Below are 22,824 nucleotides of genomic sequence, written 5' to 3'. Positions count from 1 at the left end.
TATAAAAGTGTATCATATGATCATTGATAATAATTATTTCTTAATTTGCCAGGGTATTTTTACATGTGACAGCACTAGTTTATACATTTGATCTTGCTGTATTGAATTACTAGTCTTTTAGATGTGTAATTGTTACATTTTGTTAAAAAAATATGAATAAAAATATTCTTGCACACAAAGGAGTAGGTCCGGTAAGGGCCGATTTTAGCCTCAAAATTCAAGTTCATCTGATGAAAGATTTTGGACACTTTTTAAACACTTAAGTGTCTTCTTCAGTCGATTCAATCAGTTTATGTGAAAGATTTGAACTGATTTAGTCATTAAAGACGCTCAAATTCAAGCTTAAATATGAAAAATCTATCAAATATGCCATAATATATCACTTTTCAGATGGTTTTTGTCAAAAATGAATGTGGCCGCATCCGTGTTCATTCTCAACCTTTATATATGTTATGTATCATCATCAAATACAACTTACATTTAAATATAAAGAATGAACACAAATGCGGCCACTTCCATTTCAGACGGAAACCGTCTAAAAATTAACCAAAATACTAAAATTTCGAAGATTTCAATAATTTAGCATGACTGAATGATGCTAGTACCCGATACATGTGCATTGTATTGTCAAAAACAGCCCATATTTATGTAACAGAAGTATTCTTCTTTCCAATAAATAGCTAAAAATTTATATTTTAACAATTTTGTAAAACTGCTATATTTTGGGGCCAAAAAGGGGTCTTACTGGGCCTACTCCTTTGTCTTTCTTCTTAGCTGAAACACTAACAAGTAAGAAAACAAGTTATATTGGCATCAGTTACATGTCAATAATGTTTTCAGTCACTCCTAAGTATACCTGCATATTTGTTGAGTGTTAAATTGTTTGTTTTTTCCAAACCACACCAAGATGTACTCTGGACATGTATGAACAGAACAAGCATGAAGACATCCAAAAATAAATTTTCATAAAAAAGAAAACAGTTAAATGATACCACATGTGCTAATATGGAATAAACAGAACAAAATACAGTATTGGGTCGTCATGACATATTGTTTGGTGGATAGTCATTCAGTGCCAAACAGTTGGAAAGTAGTCTTGATATTTTTCTTGTATGACAGCAGTATAATGTCTTCAGCAGTTGATATTTTGTATAGACCTATCATTGGTTAAATAGGGCAATACGGATACTTTAATATATTTCAGTACGCTATGTGTGCAGGGTTTAGCTGTAATTAATATTTCAATTCTCAGTATGTGAAAAATAATAATCTGCAATTGTTTTTATAGTTATAAATAGTTGTCTTCGCACAAACACCAGTTGAAAGAGACTCCAGCTAATATTCACTCGAGAAGGAAGCCATGATTTTTAATGTTGGCATAAGAATTTAACATTATCAGACAAATGCTAATGATATTTAATAAGCGTTAAAAAAATAGTCACAATAGGTATATTCATAGGCTTCCAAAAATTAATTGGATATGCTTTAGAAGGATGGACTTTCAAATCACCGTCATCAACAAGTAAACACATACAAATAAGGCGACATCTTTAAGCTTTTTTTAACAAGATTCAATACCATGTTGCGTCTTGAATAAGTCGATACAAAATTCTCAATAGAATATGGAGTAAATGCACATTGAATATGCACGCAATTAAACATACAAATCTCTCGTGGTAAAAAAAGCTGTAATTCAATGTTTCGACATGAAATGTTTTATCTAAATAAAAGGAGATGTGATATGATTGCCATTGAAATTGATTTTAGAAGTTAATGGCATATGTTGAAACAGAAACAAAGGTGTTCGGTAAGATATGTGTACTGGTATCTTCATTGCTGTTCTCTTTATTAGACGTTATATCGAACACAATTATTAAATGAATTGCTGTTTAATTACAACTATTTATCATTATTTTCATTTCTTTGAAATATTTTCAATCATTGAATTCTGTCCAGACAATAGCCGTTTGTCAGGCAATTAAACAGTTTAGTTGTCTTTTAAAACAAATTACACAAGCAATTAACTTAAAATATGTTTCACTTGTGAAACTAATGATTAAGTAACAACTTGGATTAATGGCTTTATTGTTTTTGATTTAATTTTAATGAGAATAACATCAAAAGCTACATGTAAAGAGTCGAAACAACAAACATGTTAATTTTTTAATTGATCTACGTGTAAGTTATTAATTAATTCAATCGTAAAGGAAAAAAAGCAAACAATTTACCTATATATTTAAACTGCTTTTTTTTCCAATTTAACGATGAACTGATCAAAATACAAATTTTGAAATGATTTAAAACGCAAAAAATTGTAAAACTATTTTACACCAGCCTTATATCAATCAAAACTAATTAATTTATATTTATTCTTATAATTTACCGATGTAAAAATGAAGCCGGACAGCTTGAGAAAATTTGATGATTATATTTCTTTGGTTTATAAAAATATTGACCTTTTATGAACGACATAAAAACATGTACATGAAAAGAAAGAAAAAAATGCCAATTTAATTATAGGCCAAACCATTGACTTCGATTGAGACTTGTATCTTTGGCATGCATACCACATATCTATAAATACCAGTAATTTCAGATTTATCTTCTTAAACTTAAGTTACAATTATATATTATATGGTGTACTCACATGAAGCAAGGAATGGGCAACATTGCCCCTGGTGAAGTAACTGTCGGAACTGTATCCGTAGCTAATGTCCGGATCTGTTTGTGTTGATATTGTTGCTGTAGGGACAGGTTTCCAACAGCTGCATGCCTCGTTGTGGGCGATCAGTTTGGCACAACATAAACATCCAATAGTACATATAGCGCGATTAAAATGAGTTGGTTGAGAACCTGGTTGACTGAAGCTTGTATCCATGATTAATGAGATAATCACGTTTAAAAATTATTGTTTATATATGAGGGGGGCTTCGGTCAGGGAAGCCATACCTCTGTTTGAGTGCATGGCAAGCCAAGGGGTGCAGGGTATTGTCATAAATTCTCTGGAATTATCAAACACTTACCTGTCAGCAGATGTCAACCCTAATTAATAAACTCTGTGTTGTTGTAACTATTTCCTTGTGTTTGTGTGCATCTATTTTATCAGATATTCTAAAAAAAAATACTATAATGAACGAATTAACTTTATTCTCATAAAACTACATTTCATAGTTACAGAGAAAATATATATTTACAACGACAAATACCTATATAGAGAACATGCACATAGGTGAAAACTTGACTTCACTTAGCTTGTAGGACCGATTTACCTGTATTATTTGTAGAAACTTAGATTATTTGTATATAAGATGATCGATAATGCTGTCTCAATTCAGAGTCTGAACTTAATAAACCATTAATTTTGTATGAATATAGTATAGAATCTAATAGTGTTTCTTTTGATATAAAATTTACAGCAATATTCCAGTAAAAATGCGGTACGTCTAAAAACCGCTCAGGACATCAAAAGTGCACTCAGGACACGTAATAGATGTCTTAGTGAGCGTTAAGGGTAAGCATTCGATAGATTATTTAAAATTGATCTTATACTTTTTATTTTGATAAAATCAATTCCATATTTGAGAAGTTTTTATCGGCACGCGACGTTTTTTTTTTATTTGTTATGCACGACAGATGATCATATTCAATACCAATTATCGTGTTGATTAGGTCATTTGATCTTTTATAAGTAGGTGTGTCACTGTGATTAGTGATGGTAATAAACACCACAAGTAAACTCGGTAAACAAACAAAAAAGGGTTCCTTTGAAAAATAATAAACATATTATTGTTTTTGCAAAAATGTTAAATAAACTTTTCATTTTGTTTCAACTTTGTAGTAATTGAAGCCAATTGAGAAATCATCACAATGTCGGAAAATTTTCCATTCAATTTATTTCATTTGAAAACGTTAAAAAAATAGTTCGAATTCATTACAAAATGTAGCGTCCTTTGGGATCAAAACCCCGTTTTAACAGCGTTTGTCTACTTTTGCCTATTGCCGAACATTCTAAAACATAATGAAAATCGTCCTCAATATCACCGGGATTACATAAAGTATAAATAAAGTGTTCTCTCTGATTATTTTGCCATCTACCAATTTCATTAGACATTTTTGTGTTCAAAGTTCTAAATCTACAAAAGAATCACTATTTTTGATGTATAGAATACCAAAGTAGGCTTCGCAAGTTAGATTGTTTTTGCATAGTCTTAATCGTTTTTTTTTTTTCCCAATTTTTCTTGAAACTCCTGATAGAGTTGAACATTATTAATAGACAGCTTACATATGCAAATTTTATTTAAAAAAATATATATATTTCGCCATTAAAACTCATTCTTGTCCAGTAATACATTTCATGAACGAGTAAAATTCTGAAATAGTTATTTTATTACGCTTTTATCTTTATTGCGATAGCCTATTTGTGAAAAAAATATATATACGATCTAATTTCAAATTTCAGATTCATTCCCCCATTTAAAATTAGAGCTCGTTCTCATGCCCAGTAATAAATTCTTCGAACGAGTTTGAAAAGGGAAATAAAATTTGATGAAGGAATTTCTCCAAAACATTTCCCTTTTATTTTCATGAAGCAAGATTTTGTTTTGTATCGTAATTTATCATAGGACATGTAAAAAAATCCGTCCGTTTGGAACAAACCTTAACTTAAGTAGCTTGATGCATACGGGTCCAGTATTACAAGCCTTGACGGTATTTAGATCAATTCTGAAATTGAATCTATCCCCGTTTTCCTCTCAGTTTCTGTCATTCATCAAATTTGGGTATTTTTCTAATAATCGAAATTAAGTTTTGCGTAAAACATTTCCGTATCACACTCCATGCGTGCAGTGTGATACTAGAAATATCTCTACATGCAAGAAATATATACCAGGCAAAGATCATAAGAGAAACTGTATTAAAATGCAGTGAAAGTGAGTTTTTTTATTTTTTCTTCACAATCGTAAAAATGCACAACGCATAAAGTAAATTTAACAACATGAAACAATTCCTAAACAACTTCAAAGTATCGTATAACGTGTATAATCTAATTTTATTCAGAACACTGTTTTAATAACATGATTTTCATAAGCAATAAGGATAATCCTATCAATTTTGTTAATTGGATAATTTACGGCTGAGTAATTGTGTAATCAGTGACACGTGCCCTTATTGTTTTAAATGATAAATATCTCTCGAAGTTCGTTTTTAAAATCTACCAAAATTTACCACTGATATAAACAGCTTGCAACGAATACAAACATTCGTCCTATGTGCATATACGATAACTATAAAGAGTCCTGTCTGTCTCTCTATAGCTACATCCAACGCTTTACAAGTCATGATATAATGATATTCGTCATCGATATCACTTGAGCCGCAGTGATGACCAAGTCTGTCTTAAACAGGTTTTATTGGTATAATTTTATGAAATTATAATGAATATAAAAGAGAATTACGGTATGGGTTTTGCTCATTGTTGAAGGCCGTACGGTGACCTATAGTTCTTAATTTCTGTGTCATTTGGTCTCTTTTGGAGAGTTTTCTCATTGGCAATCATACCACATCTCGATCTTTTTTATATTTACAGTTAGACTTCAATCGACCCCTCCCCCCCAGCTCCCCCCCCTCCCCCCCCCCCCCCCAGGCCCCCTTTTCTTGAAACTCCTGATAAAGTTGAAGATTATAAATAGATAGCTTACATATGCAACTTTTCTTTCAAAAAAAAATACAAAAAATACATTCTTGTCCAGATGTATATATATGTCGGCAGCTAGGAGCTTATTCTCACTGTTTTGAATCTGAGCTATTCAGAAAGCTATTATAGTTCTTATTTTAGTTTTAAATACTTTATGAATGCTCCGCAAAGATAAAGCAAAATTTGCATTTAATACGAAATTTGATTAAGCGTGTTGCATTCGAAGTGATCAGACTACCGCTAGGCCATTTCAACTCAATATATAAAATATCCTTGCATCGGTAAAACTATGAATCGGCTTTGACAAAACTATTAGAATTTAAGGCTGCCCTGCTTTTTAATTTTCAATAATTGTTAACACTCTGCATATTATCATTTCACTGAATATCAAGTAATATTTGTTGATGGGCAGTTGATGAGTCACAGAAAAGACATGTGACAAGTAAACTGTTAACATCAAAATGATTTTTTTTTTATCAGTTGCACTATAAACCAACGGGATACCATACATTCTATATAAGGGTTTCAACGTGGTAACTTTTCCCCGGGTTAATGCACGGTATTGTGAATTTTTTTTCACAATTGAATTTATAGAATTAACTTTTTTAAGATTCATTTTCCTATGTATCAAGATCAGCGGCGGATCCAGGATTTAGGAAAGTGGGGGCGAAGTATGGAATCTTTTGCCGAACGTAGCGAGGCGAAAAAATGTTGACCTTTTTTTTTGGCTTAAAACATAAAATAAGTGTAAAATGCACTAATTCAACGGCTCCTGATGTGGGGCATGTATATTCTTACAGTTAAAGTTATACATTTTTGATGCCGTATTCTCCTCATTAAATGTCTATCATTAAATGATTGGATGGATCCAAAGCTATGTACCAATATATTTGATGTGGGATTTGTCAGTAAAAAATGGACTTGGAAAAATTATCGTTTGTTGTATGGTTAGTTAGAATAACCTCACAGATTTCTTGTTATAAACAAGATATACGTACATTCAATGAAATTTACAATACGAACGACACGAAGAAAGCCAAAAAGCAATTTTTATCCAAAACGCCCTCTACGCCCCCCTCTGGATCCGCCACTAACAGATAGCTTTCTATTACCAGTTTTATGACATTGCAACACCACTGCATGGGCATCCAATTAAAATTTAAATATTTATTTTATTACATAAGTGTTGTCATCCGTATCAATAAATTGTTAATCCAAATTTGAAGTGAGTATTAATAACGTCTAGGATAAGTGTGGGATTTGTCTGTTGATGTGAATACACAAAATTTAGCTAAACTTGTATTATCTAAATTAATGAAAAGGCCAGCTAGTGTGTGTTTAAAATGATATTGTTGGAATGGATTATAGCATGAAAATTGTTTGTGACAGAGATTTTACGTTGACTTAGACTGCGAACTTGAAAATAATATATTTGTCAATTCACATTCTACAAGATCACATATTTTGTAAGTACTTTAACCTTTTATTCTAATTATAGTATCTTTGAGATGACCTGTTACTAACAACTGTCACATGTACATGTTCAAGGCTCGAGCCGCTGAAATAGGTCACCTTTCAAGTTTGAAAATATGTGAATAGGTCGGGAAAACTATCAGAAATATATATGATAAAATCAGTAAAGTTCCCACAACTTATTTGGTAAACTTTCTTGCTGTTCCCGGGTGTGTTTTAATCGAAAAATATTCTCTCTTTTGAAACTATGGTATTCCACCCTTACATTGCACACCACATAAAACCTAAACAATCCAAGTGCACTTGTAAATTAAATGATGAAAAATTGAATTGCGTTGCGTATAAGAATAAGAATAAGTATATTTTATTTCCAATTAAAGGGCCCTATAAAGAGCTTTCATCACATTACATACAAGTACATAAGATTAGACATAAATTAGAGACATATATATATATAAGAAAACAACACCGTTTAATACTATTGAAAATGCTATAAAAGGCCAGAACAGAACCAGCTAATACAATTCACATCTTTGAAATATACCAATCAAAATCATATACCACTCAAAATATGTGTATTTGTGGCTAATTTGCATTTATTATCTTTAAACTTCTCCTTCCCTCAAGATTTTTAGATAAATACTTTCCCAAACATTTATACATATTTAAATTTGTGTAAATAGCCATGAAAACTTTGAAAAAATTGTCTAAAGATTGAAAATTATTACAAGTTAGAGAAATTTCAGTAAAAAACTCATTTCTTTTATCAACATATAGTGGACATTCAGTCACAAAGTGTATCTCATGTTCAACTTTATTTAATGTACAGTATTAAACATTTTCTAGACTTGTTAACATTTTCTAAGTATATATAGTATAGATTTGATTTGGCAATCTTCGTTTAGAGACCTTTGTGATTTATGCAATTTCATTTATGGATTACTAGCATAAAGAATTACATGCACTTTATATATAAATGACATATTTTCTACATTAAAATAAAATTGAGAATGGAAATTAAAAGTCTATTTCAAAAACATAAAAAGGATACTATTTGTAACTTTAAAAATCCTCGAAAAAAACTTTGTAATTGAAAGTTTCTTTAATATATTCTACACGTATACGGAAGTGTGTTCATACCAATTGTGTTCGCTTAATACCGAACCCTCGTAACCTTAAAAATGAAGACATTACACGTTCAAAACATTAAAATTTTGTTTATTACAGATATTTTATGATATCCACGGTTGAATGCACAATGTCCCTATCCAATAGAACCGTCTACTATTAGAGAAGGGACGACAGCCTAGATGTCGTGTGCAAAAATAATAATCACTTGGTACGATTTCAGCTTGCGTTTTGCAATTTTTAAAAGTATAGATCGATTTGTACGTGTTTTAAAATCAAAAAAATTCTACTACATTCCTGGAAAATATAGCCAGTTTCACATAGAAAACCTTCATTGATGATCGAAAATCACTTGTTACTTCTTTTTGGTAAATTGTATCTTTGAAGATCATATTCCGTAATGACCGGAATTCTATTCGATGTCTATAAAAATACCAGGCAAAAGTTTTTGTTAATATTTCGTTAGATCGCCAGTAGAAATCATTGAAATTATTACAATTAAAGAATATTGTTCATACACACAAAAGGCATTATTATGTCTGCATCCGTTGCTGCATACTGACGACGCTAAAAACAACGATTTTCAAGTAAAATGTCCAAATATATTTGTCAAATACGTGAGAAAATACGTAACCCTAGGACATAAAAACTTTTTTTTTGTGTATTTTGATTATATTCAAGATAAAATAAACACCTGAACAAGCATGTAATAAAAAAGCTTATTTAAAAATGAGTGTTATTTGTGTATTGGTCGACTTCGTTCTCTAGTTCTCGTGTGTTTTTTTTTTGTACAGATAAATGAAGAATGAGTACAATATATCTGATTTTGTAACAAATACAGTTTGGTACGAAATAAAAGCTTAAAACCAATCAAACTATTCTGGTAATCTCTCCTTGTCGTATGAAATAAGCCCTTGGGGAAAGCAGTTTTAAAATATGGGGATAAGTATGACAAGTACGTGTATTCCCGACAAATAATGACAATTACCAAATTCGTTTATTACGTGTACATGGATGTATATTGTATAACCATTACATCTTTTAATAAATGTATAATTTCCTTTCGTATTTATTGACACGTGAATTGTGGGGTTAATTTAATTTGAATAATTAAATAAATAAATAAAGTTTGACGAATACATGACAAATAATTGTACAGAAAGTATTTTTTGGTAATATTAATATTTAGGCTCTTTCTGTCAGTAAACGAGTCCGGCTAAACAAAAGACGGATAATACAAAACTGCCTGTATGACATTATTAGTAATAACACGGGCTCCGCTTGTAAAAACTGTGTGATAGTGGTTTTTAGTTCGTAACATAAGTCCACGTTGGTAGTCAGGGACTGTTTTACACCGGGAACGGTGAAATCGATGACATCCAAAACCTGTGATTTTAAAAACTTGGAACAAATATAGGAATTAGCCCTGCAATCAGCCAATTATTGTACAACTAAATAAAGTCTTTAACTTATTTTTACCTATAATGGTTTACTTTTACAAATTGTGACTTTGATGGAGAGTTGTCTCATTGGCACTCATACCACATCTTCTTATATCTATCTATACTGTTACTTCGCTTCCATATTGAGCAAACGGCTGTGTGAATATTTTGTGTGTGTGTGAAATTTAAGGTAAAGTAGTGATTTAGTCCAAATTAAAAGGATAAAACACTTGTATGATTGATGCTTTCAAACTAAATTGTAGACCCCAACCCGCAACATAGAATGGTTCACATTTTGAGTTAGAGCTGTTAGACTGCTCTATAATTTCGGTACGTCCAAACACTGCTAAGGAGTCCTTAATGCACTAAGGACGTATACTATGCCACTAAGGACTAGAAGGGGTGCTGTTACATGTATTATGTTTACATATTAAGTTAGAGATTGATATTTTGATAATTTGATATAATTTGTCTCAAAAGTAGTACACTGCACTGTGAGCATCTTTTTTGAGATAGAGCACGCGCGATTTTATTATTTAAAAGAAATGCTATACGAAATAACTAGGATCAGTTCATTTGTACTCGCTACACAAAAGGAGAAAAGATTGGTACGCCTCTCTTTTTTCCAGTTACCAAAGTGCGTAAAATAAAAATTATATTTTCCGACAATGCACATATATATTGTATATGACTTTGTTATTCCAACACTTACATTTTTCTTATTCTTTTAATTGTGTGGCTATTTAATGACCATTTTTATTTAAAGCATGAATTTTCATCCTTCATTCTTAAGTACGTTTGAATTTCTACATAGATCACACTTAATTAATAAAAGTTTTGTGTTAAACGTCAATGACAAAGCAACCAATCCACAAAAAAAATAGACATCTAGAGGACACATAGAGATCTTTCGTCTGGCAGCACGTATAAACCACAGTTATCGTAAATCATATAAAAGTACAAAATAAATCGAAATATAAAAAAAAGCATTATTTTTTTTTAGACAAAACAGAGAAAAGAACTGATAGGTCCGGGCGATCCATGCGTCTATATATAGCTAGCTCCCGTTATGTTTCGATTTATTCAAAATTCATGTTAATTAAATTTAAGTTACTTTTAAATATTATACCACATGAAACCTACGCTGGTGGGTTCCATGTCATAAACCCACAGTTCGTCCTGAACATGCATGAAATATTTGCCACTGGACTTTAAGCAACCAACAATCAATCACAATTCACAACTTATAGTATATATAGTTGTGAAATACAAAATGTATGTATAGTGATACAATTTTGCCAAATAAATAGAATACAAATACACACCACTTTATATAACTGACGCAATTTAAAGGAATACTCTCTAAACTATATAAGTAGAGAAGCGAAAAGTTTCTTTTGAATACTAAACAAACTTCCGAACTGTACATGTTTTTTTAATGGTTTGTCAAGCAGCGCTCAAATATTTTGCATTATCTTTTGGTATAGTGTTTAGAAATATATAATATTGTAAGAACCTTAAACTACATTTACTAAGCTATAATAGATTCAGATTCATTATTTTATTGAATATAAAACATAGCATATATTAAAACTGACGGTCAAACATCAACAACTTAAATACTAATACGTATACATAAATTCATTAATTCTTTATTAACTTTTAGCCCTACGGCACATTTTTATTAAGAATCATGAATGTAATTGTAAAATAGAATTTCTTACGTTATGGATCATTGATTTTGTTACCTGTTGACCCGGTTGATTACTAGCCCGTGCCATTGAACTCAATCATAACTAAAACGGAAAATTTTAAATTTACGCCATACACTAAGTACTATATATATATATAATATATGGGTTAGAAAATAAATATAAGGATACATTGTTTGAATGAAAATCTTTATACGGTGGTACTTTATTTATAGTTTAACACTGTCTCGACACAGACTGAATGCAGTATCATGATCAGCTTCATGTACTATGGCGACCTAGGTGGTGTTAAGACGCACCACTATGTAAAATAAATTATTGTTTAATAATATAAAATTATATTGTACAGTACAAAGCTATGGTAATAAAAGCTTTTCCAAGTTAAATAGAGTAACTCGCACGAAAAAAAAACCCCAGCTCCAACGGTAATAGTAAACTAGGACATATCAACAGAAAACGAATTAAACCAACTGACATAAAACAAAAATACGCATGTGTTAATTTGCCTCCGCTTCATTTCTGTGGATTGTATCATTGGCAATTATACCACATCTTAATTTTTTAGGTTACGTTTAAGATTTTCCGTTACTAATTTTCAAATACGAAAAACATTTTCACACAGGGTTCACAACATTTTTAGGTTAAATGTATGGCAAACATTTTTGTAAGTATACAATTAACATACGTCCTTGCAATTAATAAGTATATAAATAAATAAACTAACAATTATTAAAAAAATAAGCAAAATATATAGACGAATAATTTATTAGTTCCTCAACAAAAAAACAACAGAAATAAAGAATCAACAGAGGATTTAATCTTTAATTACTTTTTATTTATTCGAGAGATATACTTTAAATTCTAATAAATCTATATATTAATCTAAAATGCATTATCAAGCAGAAGGGGCGTAACTCGTAGTATCATACCGGCATACTGAACGGATCTAAACATGGTCTGACAATTTTGAACGTTAATTTTGAGATTTGGTCTGTTTTGGTCTGACACCGTCGTAACGGATCTTAACAGCTTGCTAGAAGATTCAGTCTTGTTTATCTTAACATGCCTTAACGGACTGATTTACCTAATGAGACTATCGATCGGAACGGCGTCTTAAAGTTCTTAAAAGTCTTGACGTTTTTCTCTAGCGGTAAATCCAGTCGATTAAGATATGATCAGACCAAAATGACCGTTTCAGACTGAAATCGTGCTACTAGTGTTACTCACTGTTTTCAATAACACAACTACGGTCAGGGTCAGTGTGACATTTGTATTTCCCATAATTAATGTATGCCAGTTAGATTATACAAGTCTTAACATTGAAAAAATACAGTACATAATTCATAAATGAAACAATATAGAGGTACAGACGACAAAAGATTAAATACCTAAATTTTCTACAATGCACCACTGACGAATGAATTATCCCGGTTACAAATCGGGGTGTGTATACTGATTTATGTCTGTCCATTGTTCTGTCCATCAGTCTCATACATTGTAGGATTTATTTTCTTATGGAATACAAATCTTTCTGAAATTTGATGTCAAGTTTCATTTGAGCAATGCAATTCGTTTTAACATCATAGACTCGTAAACTTCCTGTTCAACGAACACAATAGCGGGAAAATCATAATTGCCCTATAGCAGCAACTTAATTCAGTTAATTGAAAATAATAAGGGATATCTCTTTCATGTTATTTTTTTTTTCTCTTTTCCATCGTGATTAGCAGGCCAAAGTACTAATTCAATCAAGTAGAAATATAAAAAAAGTCATATTTTGTTCCAATTCAGACTAATCTCAGTAGATCTTGTATGAGTAGTTGTAATTATTCTTGAATTTATGATAGAAAATTCCTACCAGCACATACAAAACAAAGACAAATTAACTATAGTTCTATAGTTTTTTCTTCATCTTAAAGTCAAAGCAATTCTTTTCACGCTGTGTATAGAACTACAAGTTAAAGACCCCTGGCACTGGTGTAAGCACAATTGTTTCCATGATGTCGTTTACATTACATATGTGTTGTGACGAAATCCAATTTTCTGGTTGAATTGTTTTGTATTTGTCATGTTGGAGCCTTTTATATTGCTATCTATCCGGTGTGAGTTCTGCTTATTGTTAAATGCTGTACTGTTATCTATGGTACTAATTGCTTCGTCATTTGGTCTCTGGTGGAAAGCTATCTCCTTTTTTATATAACGATTAACTACAAAAACATTCCGGACTCTGATTTGTTGTATAGGAGAAACATGTGTTAAAAATTGAGATTGAGATTCAAACTTGAAATCGGGGTTGAGATCTAAGTAATATTAAAATCAACCTGTTCTACGTCAAAAAGTTTGTGCAGTACTGATACTTGTAATTTTACCAATTTAGCTATAAGTCAATCGTTAATTGTATTTTGTTTCTACTGAAAGATGACGGATCTGTACTTATGACTAATTGGACGTAAACGCCACAAATAAGATTCAAATATATTTCGGAATATGATTGATGCAAATAGAACTTACCTCGCAGATTAAGATATCATTAGCTGTTGAGGTTTATCAACATTTACATAATTGAAATTAGTAAGATTAAAAATAATAGGATGTAATGAATGTATTAAATGTATGTTTGTCATATCCTTTTCCTTTTTCATTTGTGTCGCATTTGAATACTATAATTATATATAGGATCGTTATTCATTCTTATGAATAATAAATAATTGTATTGTTACTTATTTATTAGAACTGCTGAAAGAATATATGAAATACAGATATTTTTCCCAGTATCAAGAAGATTCCCATTTGTATTACAATCCCCTGACTGGAAAAGATTAAAGAAAAAAGCATAAAATCTGATAGGTATGTCGTTGATAACAAACTCAGATGTTAATTGTTTATTTCTTACTTTGTTAAATAGGAGAATATACTTTAATATTACAAAATAATTTACTATAACATTATTTATACTAAACATATTGTCCACAAACACTACCCATGACTCTGGAATGATGCATTGGAGAATTACTTCGCATAGTGGCATTGTTATTAAAATTAAATAGTAATTACGTTATTATTCTGTTGTTGACAGGTATGTTGATGCTCCAGGTGAAAAGATGAAGATATGTCCAGTGTGTTCCAGTACTTTTTCAGCTGATGTCAGTGACACCAGTTTTGAGGAACATGTTATTGGTCATGTTGGTCGAATATGTCCGTTGTGTTACAATATAATGGACAATTTTACTGACGAAGAATTCCATCGACATGTCAACCAACATCTGGAACAGAAAAATTGTAACGCTCCTAGAGGGCCAATAGAATTCGACTAGTTTTTTGAAAAGACTAATTTGATTATTTTTTGAAGATATCTGAGCATTTGATAGTGTTGATATAAAGACATGAACACATTGGATTTTGTTTAAAATATAAGCTTGAACACATAATGTTCAAAGCATATTTTGTTTGTTGTTGTGGTTATTTATATCATTTTTATTACAACACTGGTAATTGTACAGATATAGAGAAAAGATATATGTTAAATCAAGTGCTCACTTGTTACCTATAAATGATTTTTATACAACTTTTTAATCAAAGCCAAGAGGTTTTTACATGTTTTACAGGGGGGGTTTCCATTTTGCTTACCATTGTATTTATATTTTACGTAGTGTGTGTTTTATCGAGAAAGTGTATACTGTATACGGTATGTACTATCAACTACAAAAACATTTTTGTTTACGTCTTTTTCAAAATTACTATCAACTACAATACCTTTTTTGTCGACGTCTTTGTTAGATTTATGTGTATGCTTGTTTGAATTTTGAAGTCAGTTGTGTTGTATGTCTGTGATATATCTTTACACAATGTTGGCTTCTTGAACCCAGTTATTCACATTAACCTATAATGTCTGTTTGGGCTGCTCACTCAATTTTGTCAATAAAACAGAACTATCAACCGTCATACAAGTGGGAGGTTTAGCTAGCTATGAAACCATGTTTAATCCTAATTTTCTTCGGTAAATGTCTATACCAAGCCAAAAGTAAAAAAAGCAAAACGTTGTTCTTCACTCGTTCCGTTGGTTGATAACGTTTAAATTTGTTTGTTTTTATGACTTCCTCTTTTTGAGTTACCTTGGGGCTCGGAATTTTTGTTATACTTTTGGCTAAATTATTCTAGAGCACCGTAAACTGTTTTCTGTGGACTTCTATCTAGTTAGCCCTAAAGATAAGTTTTGTATCATCACTTCTGAGGATTCTGGTGAATAGTTGTCACATTGGCAATCATGCTACATCTCTTTTTTTTTATATCAGAGTTATATTTCAAAATTTAAATCCTGTAATCTTTTTTTTTAACTTTGTTATAAACTTGGATGCTCCCCAACAGCATAATTATGATTAGTATACAAAACTAATTTTGTAAAATACACAATTTGACAGTTGAAAGTTTATATTATTATTTAAAGGACCTTCTGGTGAGTAGCACCTTCATAGTATTTGAATGTCTCAAAAAAATTACAAATCCCACCTACATTTATTTAATAAATTTCACTAACATTAATAACGGTACCAATTTTTCTGCACCAGATGCGCATTCCGAAAATAAATGTCTCTTCAGTGATGCTCGAGGCAAACATATTTGAAAATCCAAAGCCTATGAAAAACAATGAAGCGCTTATAAACCAAAAAGGACAAACAAATAGCAAGAAATCGGGCAAGGAATCAGAGCTTTGCATGATACATTCATGATATTCCTTAATTTAAATTACTACTAAGATTTTAGTTGTTTTTATGGTGTTTAATTTGTGTTATGATAAGTTGAAGTGCTTTTTACATCTTTTCATTCTCATTATATAATCATGAATAATGTGAAGGTTTTGGACACATTTTTTTTGTAAGTTACTAACAATGATTTAACTTATTAATGTTTATATGGAAAATGTAAAGGATTCATAATTTAGTATCATCACATTAATGTTGATTGAATATATAATTCAATATATGTACCTGAAAAAACTGCCTGCCGTTGCAAACCAAAACAAAATTTGAAAACGTACTAACTTTGCAATAAACAGGTACGACAACAACTTCTAATATTTGGAATAGTGATTACGTAATAAACATATTAGTAAAACACATAAAAGGGAGTACGAAAAGTACGAAAAATATTGAACAGTACTACATACTACATCAATTACACACGAAAACGTCTTTTCGGAAAACAGACATTAAAACAATAAGAAATAACACATGGTCAAAATAGTCTGACTTGGTAAAGACACACAATGTGGTAGGGTTAACTTGTGAACAAACCAAAAAAAAAAGCTTAGCTAGAAAAGACACAAAAGAACAACACGATGAACAAGGAAATAAAAAAGGCACATGATTTAAAAATGAGGTCGAAATATGTTTGTTCCTATAGGAAGCTTGCTAATTTCGCCATATCTGTTGATTGAATAAGACCGAACAAGAAAAGGGAACCCCTCAGAAACACAACTTTAAACAAGTTTCATGATCTTGATCATAGGCTATTGGACAGTGACTGGGGATGCTATCACTAGACTCACAGTAGATCAATGTTTGCTCCCTGGCATTATACCCTAGGAGGGAAAAAATGTTATCAAACTTTGGTAATTGATTTCACTTATTTGAATATTTGCAGGAATTTTTCTCAAGTGCTTCCCTTTTGAAAGTACGTCACATTTCTGAGATGGTTTTTTCTTGTAGAAAAACAACCACATAGACAACATTCGAAATTCACCATTTTTCATAAAATAAATATTCGAATTGCTCTCATTAAAAACTCATCGAAAATAATAATATTTCCAGCCTACACAGAAACATTATTCAAATCCAGCAGTGATTTCACCACAAGATTCATGCAAACAAGTGAGCAAGAAGATATATTTCCCTTACCATAGTGCAGGAGAAGAGTCAGGGATTTAAAAGGAAACAGTTTATACCGTACCACACTTCCTGTTAATAAGTTTTTCTACGTTCGGTAATAAGGAGTTGTGGGTAAGAGATGTGTACGGTTTTTTTGGAGGTTTTTTTTGGAGGGGGAGGGGGTATCATACAAGTACCCTTCTGGTATTGTGATACTCAGAAATATTGATCACGAAATAGAAAGGATCGCAATACACTCAAACATTGTTGTCAATATAATGGAATTTTATGCGACTGTCATAAGTGAGAGGTTTTAGATAGCTATAAAACCAGGTTTAATCCACCATTTTCTACATAATGAAATGCATGTACCCAGTCAGGAATATAACAGTTGTTTTCCATTCGTTAAATGTGTTTGAACTTTTGATTTTGCTATTTTATGATGGACTTCCTGTTTTGAATTTTCTTTAGAGTTCGGTAATTTTGTTATTTTACTTTTTACTTATAGAGTATATATCAAACATGATTTTTGTTTGCCCAGTGGTGTATGAAGGAAAACATGTAATAGGTGTCTTAATAGTGCTAAAGTTCCTTTCTTCTTTTTTGTTTTAAACTACACAACATGAAGTAATGCATTTCTTATTTTTGTTGAAGATTCTATCAAAATTGATTGGTTTCTAGTAATTAAAAAGACATTGTAAAATAGACATTTATCACATGTGATAAACTAGCCTTATAGTAAAACTCTTTCATATTTCTAGAGAAACATATATGACCAGTGAAAGTACACATCTGGGATAACAAACGGAATGGGCGAGTGCGAGATGATATATGGATGCATACTTTTCGACGGTAGCTTTGTTAACTGTATATTTTTTTTTAAGCGTTGTAACTCAAAACTTAAAAAATCGAATTGTTCTACATTTGTTATTTCGGAGCCTTTTATATCTTATTGTGCGGTATGGCTTTTGCTCATTGGTCAAGGCCGTACGGTGAACAACTGTATCTTGATATTTATGCAAATATATAAATTTAACTCTTCATAATTATTTCTATACCATAGACCAATATAATAAAAGTCGGGATAGCTGATGCAAGAACACTGGATCGTTGCAATAGTTGTTTAATATAGTACGTTTTATGTACGTTTTTAAATCTGTTAATCCATCTACAATATTTAAAACGATGGAAGGGTTGTGATCATCAAAATATAATTAACCCCACTACAAGATGTATTTAACAAAGATATAAATATGTGTAAAATATCTTCTTTAGATAAAATTCCTATGTTCCCCTACTCGGAAATTGATATCGAAATACAGTAAGAGCTAGCAATTAAACACGGTTTCGTTAGAATAAGTTTTTTCTGTGATGAAATACACTAATAATTTATATAGATGATATTTGTTTTTGGTGTTTTGTATGATTCGTTTGACACGCATTAAAATATTGACCTACCAGTATGTGTTGATTGATGGACTGATCATTTGTGTTAACGCCAATTTCAGTACTCGTGGCTATATCGTGGTGGACAGTTTGTATAGGTTGAAGGAGCCGGATTTTCTGAGGACAACCACCGACCTTTGGTAGGAAAATAAAAATATTAAAGCTACTTATATATATATTGATAGACTTAAAGAACATTTAGATTGTAACCGGCCACAGTACTAGCATGATATAGCTTGGAAAACATTAATCATACCTATCAGCAATAGAAAAACTGTCTTCCGTTTCAGACCAAGGAAACTAGAGTATCACTAACTTTGCAATAAACAGATACGACAAAAAAACCAACGTTTACTACCTCAAATGTTTGGAATACTGATTATATTTTTGAATATAAAATTTGTTGAAAGTAATCATTTGATTTTAATTATCCAAATATCAGAATTGAAGAAAATCTATGAGCAATTTAAACAATCAAAATTATTAAAGATATTGTGTATCAAACATATATATAGCAACCACATTTTCATCTAGTGTCAACATGAACTATGTTTATAGTAAATTACAGGTGATCATGAGGAAATACAAAACAATGTAGATGCTATATGAATGTTTTTAGTGCTGATTGTATTTGATTCAAGAAAATATCATTTCCAATAAATGATAAATGTACTCCGTTGTCAGAATATAGCGCTGGATGACGGTCGTCAATTCTGGATATGTAATCACGTATCCTCCATGTTTAAGTATATAAGACCTCACTCCCCTAGTTATTCTCTTTCTTGTAACTTCACTGGCATGGTCATCATTTGAGTAACGTTATGAACGCCGGGGAAGAATGCTTGACCATATAAGTGAGCATTTTTGAAGCATATGAGACAAAACTGCTATTGTAAATTTAATGTGATAAAGCAAAGCACCACATGGTACATTTCCAATATCATTCCCAGCACAAATCAATATTAACGTTTGTGGAATTTTGTAGCACAAATTGATTACGCTGTAAACGGTACCAACAACTGTCCCAATTCTTCCTAGACTTGCCTGCCCAGCGCAAAAAGCAATTGTTACTTTTTAAGAGACCTAAATTACTACCTGAAGGTCTGTTCTACGTGTGATCACGAGCACTGCAAATTATTGAAGAACCAATAATCCATACTTCATTACTAAGACAAGCTGAAAATATAATTTATTTTGTTAGCTCAATTCTTATATAACGTTAAAAGGATACAAATTTCCAACTTCCTAAAGTCATAATTTCTTCATCAGTATGACCATTCATAGCAAAATGTCTTGCTGCACCTATTCGAAATGAATGCGTGTTGTACTCATTTGGATTACAATCAATAAATTTCATGGTCTTACACAGTACTTTGAAAAATTAATAACGTGTTATACCGGTTTTGTTAAAATGTTGTCCATTGTTTTCGTGTCTAATTGAAATAAAGTTTAATAACAATCTCACTGGGCATATCTTCGTGATTAAAACTTTCAACTGTTAATGTTGTAGATAAACCTTTTTGATCTGTTTTTGAAAAAGGAATTGTGATATATGCAGATTGTGAATGTTGTGAAACATTGACATCAACATTGTTAATGACATGCTGCGTATTTCTATTAATTGTTATTTCATCGATTCTCAAAAATGCAAAGAATGCTAATGAAAACATTGATCTAAATAATGTAAATTCATATGCTGAAGAATATACAAGTTGCAAAGAGTTTATTAGTCGCATTAATATTTCTATAGTTAACGGTTTGCGACTATCTACTACACCGTATAATCTGTCCATTCCTTTCAACATCTTTTGTAAAATAAACGTCGAAGTCAAATCTGTGAGCTCGTTTATTCGTAAATAACAGCTTAAACCTGATAGGTATACCCTTACCGTTGCAGGGTTAACCCTTATTATGATAAATAAGCAACATAATTTACTAAATGCTAAATACTGGCCGGCCATGTTTTTCCAAAACCTTCTGTTGATCTAAATGAAACAAATTAGGTCAATTTATTGTTATAAGTTTTCCATGTATTCTGAGAGTTCGATGCGTCCAATAATTTTGCTACTTCTAGTCAAAAATGTTCCAAAATTCGTCCGGAATTGTAGTTGGATGTGTATCTGCTGTTAATGCCAAACTTTTGAATCTCTGAATTTTTTTTACGAGAAATATAATCTGCAATTATATTTGTATAACCAGGAATGAACTGTGCTTTTATGTGAAAATTGCCTATTAACGACCAGTATTCTTTATGTCTAACAAGATTCATTATTCGAAAGGAATTTGATGTCTTATTTAAAATTTCAACCACGGCATAATTATCCGAACTAAATAAAATTTTCTTTTTATGAAATAAATTACCCCATAAGTAAATAGTGCAATAGGTATCATATCCAAACATGATATATCTCTGAGAACATCAGTACCAGACCATTTAAGAAAAGCCCATTTACCTTGGAAATAACAGCCACACCCTTTTGTTGAACCACCAGCGCTGTCAGTTTATAATTGTAATACTGCACTTAAAGCGTCCGTGTACATTTACGCCAAACATTTGTCATTTTAAAATGAAAAATAGATTTTGCAAATTGCTTTGCAACTTTGAAAGTTAATTGGTTTGAAAAAATGTAACACAAATCTTTTGAAGTCACTTTATAAAAAATATTTTTTTATTGAGATTTGAAATTTGTTATTTTCATGGGATTACTTTTTTTGATTTCACGAGGATATTAAAAAAATAATGATAAGTTGGTGTTAAAATTATTTAATTTGTCAACAGTTTGAATAAACTGAAGCATTTTCATTTGCTTGATTAAGAAAAAAAAATCATATTTCAATCTCATTCCAAAAAGCAAATACTAGAATTGCTGACCTTAGCATTTTTCATTTTGATTTTAAATATTGAAAAATGAAAGATGATCTAACATGGAGCTTTTTTCAATTTGACTTTTAATTTTAAAAATGAAAAATGTTCTAACGTGGAGCATTTTTCAATTTGTCTTTTAATATTGAAAAATGAAAAATGCTCCGTAAAGCATTTTCCATTTCGACATAATGAATTGGAAAATGAAAAATACTCTAAGGTTAAGCATTTTTATTTTACTATGCAGTAATGAACGCAATGAAAATTGTGTGAATATCGGTGTTTTAAATTTGCGAATTGTCGACATTATTTTAAATTTGTTCACTGTTTCTTTTTTTTGTGTAAGCAAAGTAATTCGGGGACCTTGTTGATGTATACGTGTGCACTGTGTGTGGTATCAACTAATGCCGAACATAAGTAGTATACTGAAAAGTACGATAATGACAAAAAAGATGTGAATTTTTATTGAGTTGTTTACCCTGCAGAACACACGACTGTATAACATCGAAAATGGAAATGGGGAATGTGTTAAAGAGACATCAACTCGATCAAAGCGCAGAAAACAGCTCTCGGCCACCAATGGGACTTAAACACCGCGAGAAAATCCAGCACCCGCAGGCGGGCTTCAGCTGGCTCCATTAACAAATAAGTACTAGTTCAGTGAAAATGGACGTCACACTAAAATCAAAAATGTAATTGAATTAAAATTGAAAATATATAAAAAAAAACACAAAAACAAACAAGACTACCAAATCCAGAGGCTGCTGACTTGGGACAGGGTTTAAATATGTTTTGTGAGATCGATTGATAAGCCGATTGTCTTCGTTATTCCCATCGCGATGTCACAGTACTATCTAACAATACAATGATTACACGACGGCGTTGTGAGGTCTTTATGTAATCGTAATTCCTAAGTCAATCGAGCAGCTTCTTGTTTCCCTTGAATTGTTTGTCTTCGTGAGGCAAAATATACTCGATTGTACCAATGATCACACGTAGTAGAGACTAGGTTGACACGAGTTGACATGGTGCCCCAACGATGATCATATGCAATGAAACATGGACATACGAATCCTACACTAAAATGAATCATCGCATTTTTTTCTTCATTCCAATGATTTTGTCACCGCTCAATAAGCTACTGCCGAAGCCTGAACAAATGCAACTGGTTGTCATACCAATGCTTAAGATGCCCCACGCATTG

Source organism: Mytilus californianus, unplaced genomic scaffold (genome assembly GCF_021869535.1).
Source record: "Mytilus californianus isolate M0D057914Y unplaced genomic scaffold, xbMytCali1.0.p SCAF_9, whole genome shotgun sequence".
NCBI lineage: Eukaryota > Metazoa > Mollusca > Bivalvia > Mytilida > Mytilidae > Mytilus > Mytilus californianus.
The sequence above is the reverse complement of the archived record's forward strand: the minus strand, read 5'-3'. Positions refer to the sequence as shown.